At 39.7% G+C, this 7,570-nt stretch overlaps 1 pseudogene; it reads right to left on the bottom strand.

Annotated features, from left to right (window-relative positions):
• Positions 1–1,120: 1,120 nt before the first annotated feature.
• LOC125618555 lies at positions 1,121–6,528 on the bottom strand (annotated as a pseudogene).
• Between the last annotated feature and the right edge of the window lie 1,042 nt (positions 6,529–7,570).

Below are 7,570 nucleotides of genomic sequence, written 5' to 3'. Positions count from 1 at the left end.
ATGCCACATTTGCAGGTCCCAGGTAATGGAGAAATATTGGATGGTGATATTAAGCCCAGTACACTTATAAGTTAACCTTATTTGTTGACTCTTTCTCTTTCCAATGGAAATCCTTGAGAACTTATTTCCTTGCTGCATCTCCCATGCATACAATATTCTGAGACTCGTGATCAGATTCAGTATTTTTCGCTAAACAAATACTCCTTTTGGTTAGTTGAGCTATAGTTATAGACACCCAGATAATACAGTAGCTGATGATTACTGTGTTACAAAGGGAGTCATTTTTCTAAGAAGTATAGCTTATGGGCTAGGAGTCTAACCATAATATTTTGGTCCTTGATTTTCCCTTTCATATCTACCCACAGATTTTGGCCTAGCCTCTGAGCACCTCAGAAACTATAAAACAGAAAATAATACTTCCTGTAAAAGACTCTCTGAGCCCCTGGAAGAAAAGCACCACATCCATGAAGGACTATTCTTTTTAAGTCAGTTCTAATGTCATTGGATGACAGAGGGCACTTAAGAAACTTTTGATGTGCTTCTGTCTTCTCTGAATTCCCTGGACATTAGAAAATCAAATAAAACAGCCCAAGAAAAATATCTCCAAAGAAAGCAAATAAAAACCCCCGACATAACTTTGACGTCAGAGCAGTGCTTTGTTCACATCTAATACTAGTGTGTAAACTGGTGCTGATCAGTCAACTGTGGTTAAATTAACAGATAAAATATGCGACCTCCTATCTCTGGAGGACCTTCCTATTCTGTCCAGAGATTGCAACTCTAAATCATGGGACTTTTCTCTCAACTAACGGAAATGCATTATTTGCTCAGCAAAAGTTGGTGACACTCACTTAAACAATTTTTGAAAGACACTCACTTAAAAATTTTTGGTATTGGGGATTGAACCCAGTGCCTTAGACATGCTAAGCATACTCTCTACCACTGAGCTATATTCCCAGACATACATTTATTTATTTATTTATTGAGACAGAATCTTGCTGTGTTGCTCAGGTTGGTCTTGAACTCCTAAGTTCAACTGATCTTCCTTCCCCGTAGGTAAGGCTGACTACAGGCACATGCTACCATGTTGAGCTCTCATTTTTATTTACATAAAGCTCATTTAATCCGGTTTAGTGGTGAGTTCTTTAGCCTTTGCCTTTTGCAGCTTGATACTGTGAGCCAGAAGCTTTGGATTCAGGACATTGCTTCCCCAGAGGCTGCAGATCTCATGGAATCTGCCACTGTAATTGGTCCTGATAGCTTCCACCAGCTGAGTCAGAGCTCCTTTGTCTTCCGAGTTAACCTGTGTGAAGGCAAGGTGTTGCATGCCTTCCAGAGGACTAGGTGTCCCAGCCTGGCCTTTCCCTGGATGATATAGTAGAGGACCTCCATCTTCTGACACAGGGCAGGCAGGAAGACAACCAGCTTGAAGGGATCCATGTCAAGTGGAGTCATCACCAACTGAACCTTCTTGTTCTTCACCAAGGTGGTTGACAGGAAGTCTCTCTGTGGGACATCCCTGCCATGGGCAATATAGGTCTACAGTTTCTGCTTCTTCTCTTGTTTTATCTCTGGTTTGGGTAGCTGGCAGCCTCAAGCCTGTGTGCACTGGTTAATCATGGGAGGCATTTTCAGCAGCACATAGGGAATAGCCCTCTGCACTGCAGCTGGATGAAGTGGGGCCACTTGACAAAGCAACTGAGGTCCCTTTGGGGCTGGTGTCATGTTTATCCAGTGCCAAAATTTAGACTTTTTTCAAGCAGAGAATATTTAATTTCTTGGCCTTCTGCTTCTTTATGACAGCAGGGCTGGGGCTACCTTCTTGCCTTTGGCCTTCTTTCACATCTTGTGTGGCTGGAGGTGGGAGACAGAGAGAGAGAGAGAGAGAGGAAGGAGAATTGTAGAAATTGCCTCATAGAGGACCTGCTGTTCAAAAATTAAATGGTTTGGCCAATTTCACTCCCTAGTTTGAATTTATCAAATTATTTTGTGTGCATGTTCAAATGTATAATAACAACTCCCACAATTATATATAATTATAATATACCAATAAAAAATTTCATGGTACTTTTTACTTTTGTAAAAATACTCTTTTCATTTGATTACTTAGCATTATCATTAGATCCCCATTCGACAGAACAGCATTCTGCTGATGATGTCAGTTTCACTCTATAATTGAGTTCATTGTTGAAGTTGTGGGTCATTCACCTGAGTGAGATTTCTTGCCATGGTTTATATTAAAACCATGGTTTGCATAGAATGGTGCCCTACCAGTGGGCTGCCCTGCTGAAGATTAAATGCTTTCTTTTTCTCTGGTGAGAGATTGTTATAATTTAAAGTGTGTTTTCTCCCCACCCCCTCTAGATTCATTGTGTTGAAGCCCCAACTCACTTCAGAATGTGACCTTAGTGGGAAATAATGTCTTTGCGGATGTGATTGTCTATGTTGAGCTGAGGTCCTTTGGGTGGGCCCTAATGCCAATGTGACTAATGTTCTTTTGGAAAGTGCAGATTTGGATACAGAAACATGTACACAGGAGAATGCTGAGAGAAGTAGTTGGGGCAGAGGCTGGAGTGATGTACCCATGAGCCACAGTGTCAAAGATCGTTAATGAACCACAGGAATCCAGAGCAGAGTTGTGGAACAGATCCTTCTTACAGCCCTCAAAAGGAACCATCTATGGTGATATGGTGACCATAATTTAGGACTTCTAGCCTCCTCTTGACTTCAGACTCATAGCCTCTAGAATTATGAGAAAATAAATATCTATGGCTAGAACCATCCAGGCTTTGGCATGTCTGCTCTAGCAAACCACTACACCTTGGGAGGCACTTGGGTGGGACTCTTCGATGTGGCTCCTGCTGGGCTGCCTTCACAGTGTCTTTGCATCTGACAGGAAGACTCCTGATTCCCTTTGCCTCTGAAACTCCCCTTCTCGACTCTCCCTGTTTCTATGCTCTGCAGTTGTGGGGAACTCCAGGTCCTCACCCTTCAGAATTCTCTAGTTTAGTCACATGCAACCAGGTATGTGATGTCAATCTCTCCTTTTCCAAAACTCCAAGTTCTATGACTGGTTCTTTTGGGATCTTCCTCATTCAGCTGGGAAAGAGACCAAAGTACCTAAATGAAGGGAAGAGGAAATACCACCACACTTTCTATGAATTCTCTGCAAAGACCCTCCTCTCTTCATACATTTGGGTGACAAATATTTATTAAGTGCCAGACCCCCTATTCTAGACACAACAATGAACAAAACTAAGCTGCTTTCTTGTATTCTAGTGGAGGATATAAAATATGAAATAAACAAAATATATGATATACTAGATGATGTGTGTTGCAAAGACTAATGAAACAGTATGAAAGGAATTGCTAGTTTGGTTTTCTATAAGATTTATATAGGAGGGCAGATCTCTGTGACATAATGTTTGTATGTAAGCTTGTGAGAAATTGAAGTAAAGCAAGGATACACTTTAAAGCAAGAACTATCCAGGCAGAGTGAGTAGTTAAATGCAAAGCTCAGAATCAGGAGATATTTGGGTTGTGTTAGACAGCTTTCTGTGACTGTAACAAATACCTAAGATAATAATTTGTAAAAAAAAAGTTTATTTCCACTCAGAGTTTTAGACAATACTAATTGTTGATGAGGATGTAGAGCAATCAGAGGTGAAAAATACTACAACTTCACTAAAAGCTTTAAAGGGTTTCTTATCAATTTTAACCTATCCTTTCTGTGTGATTTAGTGACTCTACTTTCTATTTACCCAAGAGAAAGAAAAGTTTATTTTCATATAAAAAATCTGTATATAAATGTTTATAGAAGCTTTTTATGTAATCTCCCCAAACCAAAATCAACTCAAATGTCCTTCAGTGGTGAACTGGATGTGTCTGTGCAATGAAATATGTACAACTCAGCAATAGCAAGGGACCAATCACTGATAAATGCAAAATGCACATAAATCTCAAGTGCAAAAATCCCTAGTTAAGTCCTTAAAATTATATTCATACATTTCCAACTGCTATATTATATCCAGGTATAGGATAGAAAACAATTTTGATTTTTGGGTGCTGAGGATTGAACCTGAGACTTACTAAGTGAAATTGAAAAACCAGAGAAAAGGCCATTTTGCTGGTATGATTCCACTTATATGACATTCTAGAAAAGACAAAACAATAGGGATGGAAAAGAGAGGGGTAGTCTGAGGGTGAGGGTGGGGTTAATTACAAAATAACAACACTGGAGAATTTCAAGGAACAATTTTTTATCATTTCTGTATCATGATGGTGGATACCTCTCCCCATTTGTCAAAACCCATAAAACCAGACATTCACAGGAATAGATCTTACACAGTATGCAAATTAAGAAATAAAATTTTAAAACATGAAGGAAAAAAGGATCGAAAAAGTAGTCTGTGTAAATCCGTCCTTCCTATTATGAAAAAACCAATCCAAAATGGGAAAATAAATTCATCTTGATCCCTGAAGCTTAGAGCTGTGGTTGAGAACAGATAACTTAATTCCCCTTCATGAATAAATAGTCTGGTTCCTATTTTTAAGAGTTCTTGTGTTAGGAAGTCAATGCAGGGAACAGTATAGTCTGAGAAATTGGTTTTTGGTATTATAATTTTTTCCATCTTAATATCTACTATTGAAAACATTTGGAGAGGGTCAGAACTGTCAGAAAAATAAGCCATATGTTTATCTTCTTTTCTTTGCAGTATAGAAATGTTAATAGGACAGATGAATTTCACCATACTAGTGTTATGGGAGAAACTAAGAGTAAAACATCAAGAAGTTGTTTATTTTTTCCCCTTAGAAATCTCTTTAATGCAAGAAACATAATTAAATTTTTTTTTTAAAAAAATTTAGAAATAGTTTAGAAATCTCATGCTATTTTTGCCATTAGAAATAAAAATTATTTGGAAGGAATATTTGGTGCTGAGGCACAATCTAATGTGACAGCTGAAATCCTAAGGCAGGATGAAGCTCAGTGTTATTTCTGAATGAGAGGAAGTGGCTCAGGTCACCAAATAGCCAGTACTATGAATCTCTTTCCCTGTAAATTTTGCTCCCTGTGAATTTTCTTTCTAAGGACATGCTGAGAAAGTCCTAAACTGAAATACACACAGTATATTCTTTTCCTGTCCTTGGCTGCTCTGGCTCCTTGTCTAGGAAAAGGTGAGACCAGCTCTGGCTGAACCACCTGGGAGCACTATGAGAGTGAGCCATGGACGCGTAGCACCCTTCCTGCCCCTACAAGGTGCAAATTTTATAGGAACAACAACAATAAAAAAAGCAGGTCTACTGGGGACTATGATGAAATGCGGAGGGTCGGTCAAGGTGTCTTGACTGTGAGGGTTTCCTTTATCAGAGGCTAAAATTGACACAGTATTATCCACTTAACACGAACCTAATACAATTTTTGATGACGTCCTCCAGTACCAGTGACCTCGTGGCCCCCAGAGTTGGCTCACATAGGTCAGTGCTGAACTGGTTGTCTTATGAATGCAAGGTGAGGTAGCGATTAGGAAGAACAGGAGAGATAAAGGTCTAGAAAGAGGCAAAGCTCCTCTTGATTATGCTCAAGACAGCCAGAGGCCCCCTCCTAACAGTGGCATTTGGACTTTTTACTAGGCTGCTAACTGGTTCCATATTCTATTTTTAAAATGAGTCCTTGGCCTGCTGGGTAGTACCAGCCTTCCAGCCACCATAGTCATCTTTTCCATTGGTTCAAGTGCAAAGCTTCCCAGGAGGGTAGGGTTGAGGGAAAACAGGGGATGATGGGCCAAGCAAGAAAAAAATACCTGTGGGAATTTATGGGCTGGGTACAAGAACCCTTCCTTTGTGACCTGAAATACACCTGACACATGAGCCAAGCCATTTAAAATAGACCTAGGGAAATAAAGCCAAACAGTGTTTGTTATATTGCTATTCTGCTTGGACTAGTTTCTAAAAGCCATTGGTTGTGATGAAGTGGGGAGTGTTTACAGAAAGGAGAAAGGGTAGGCCTTGCACAGAGCAGAGATTTGCCCTTGTTCCCAACTTCACTCCACCTTCCTCAAAGTTGTTGGGCTTCTTCCACCTTCATGGAGACCCAGCTCCTCTCCTGGCCTCTCATGCAGATCCCTGCAGCTCTTGACTTAGGAATCGTCTCTTCCTCTATACCAGTTGGTTTTCCCCAGAATGGCTAGTGTGTTATTCTGAGAATATACCAGATTTTGTCACTCCTTGCTTAAGGAATTCAGTGATGGGCTTTGCATTTAGAATAAAACCCAACATTCTCTTCTTTTTTTGTTTCATTTTTTTTCATTTTATTTGTTTAAAAAAAATACATTTTTTTTTTAGACAGGTTACTTAACCTGTCTAAAAACATCAGGGCAGACTTACACAATTTTGCACCCTATTTTCCTTGCACTTGTATGTTGTCTGCATCATCTTAGTTTCTGCAGGCAAGGATGGGGGCCCAGGTTCTGGGTCAAGGACATGGGCTGTGTTACTCACTAATGCTTGTTCTGCACTTGGAAGGTTCATGGGTATTTCCTGCATTCCACAGTCTCACAGGCACTTCCCTTTTGATACTCTGTTTATCTTTCCTTTTTCGGTATCCCCAAATTCCTATCTCTGTTCTGTTCTTTTTTTAATTGTTTATTTATTTATTTATACTGGGGATTGAATCCAGTGATATTAACTGAGCTACATTCCCAGGCCTTCTTATTTTTTATTTTGAGACATAGTCCCCTAAATTGCTGAGGCTGGCCTCAAGTTTATGATCCTTCTGCCTCAGCCTCTAGAGTGGCTGGGATTACAGGTGTGTGCCACAGTGCCCGGCCTCAGTTCTAATTAATAATTCTTTGAGGAACCTCTGTATGTTTTCCATAGTGGCTGTACTAATTTATATTCCCACCCAAGGCACATAAAGCTAATTTTATTCCATATTCTTGCCAATAGTTGTTATTTTATTTATTTATTATGAATTTTGATAGTAGCCATCCTAATAGGTATGAGGTGACATCTCATTGTGGGTTTTGGGTTGTATAAAACACAATTGTTGTTGGGATTGGGGTTGTAGCTCATTAGTAGAGCGCTTGCCTAGCATATGTGAAGCATTGAGTTCAATTTTCAGCACTGCATATAAATAAATGAATAAAATAAATGTCCATCAAAAACTCAAAAAAAAAAAAAAAAGAGCATACACAATTGTTTATCATGGCTTATGAAGACCTGATGCAGAGGATTTCTGCCTGTCTCTCCACCTTCTAAAAAATTTACATACTTTCTCTTGACATTCCTGGGCAAGCTTTCTGTTCCTCAATATGCAAACTCCTTCTCCATTCCCAGCCTTTGCTTTGCTATTCCATCTTCCTAGAACATTTTTTCCCCAGGTATTCCTTGACTGCTCCATTCAAAGGGCCATCCTGAGCTACTCCTTGCTCATTACCCCGTTTATCTCCTTCACTGCACTTACCAGGATGGGTAGATATTTACTTCTTGTCCTCTACATTAGGAGGGGAAGATGGCTTGCCTTGTTCACAACTGTGTCTAACCCAGCCTAGATCATTCAAAGGAGCTTTGT

This window comes from Marmota marmota, unplaced genomic scaffold (assembly GCF_001458135.2).
Source record: "Marmota marmota marmota unplaced genomic scaffold, marMar, whole genome shotgun sequence".
NCBI classification, from domain to species: Eukaryota; Metazoa; Chordata; class Mammalia; order Rodentia; family Sciuridae; genus Marmota; species Marmota marmota.
The sequence above is the reverse complement of the archived record's forward strand: the minus strand, read 5'-3'. Positions and strand labels throughout refer to the sequence as shown.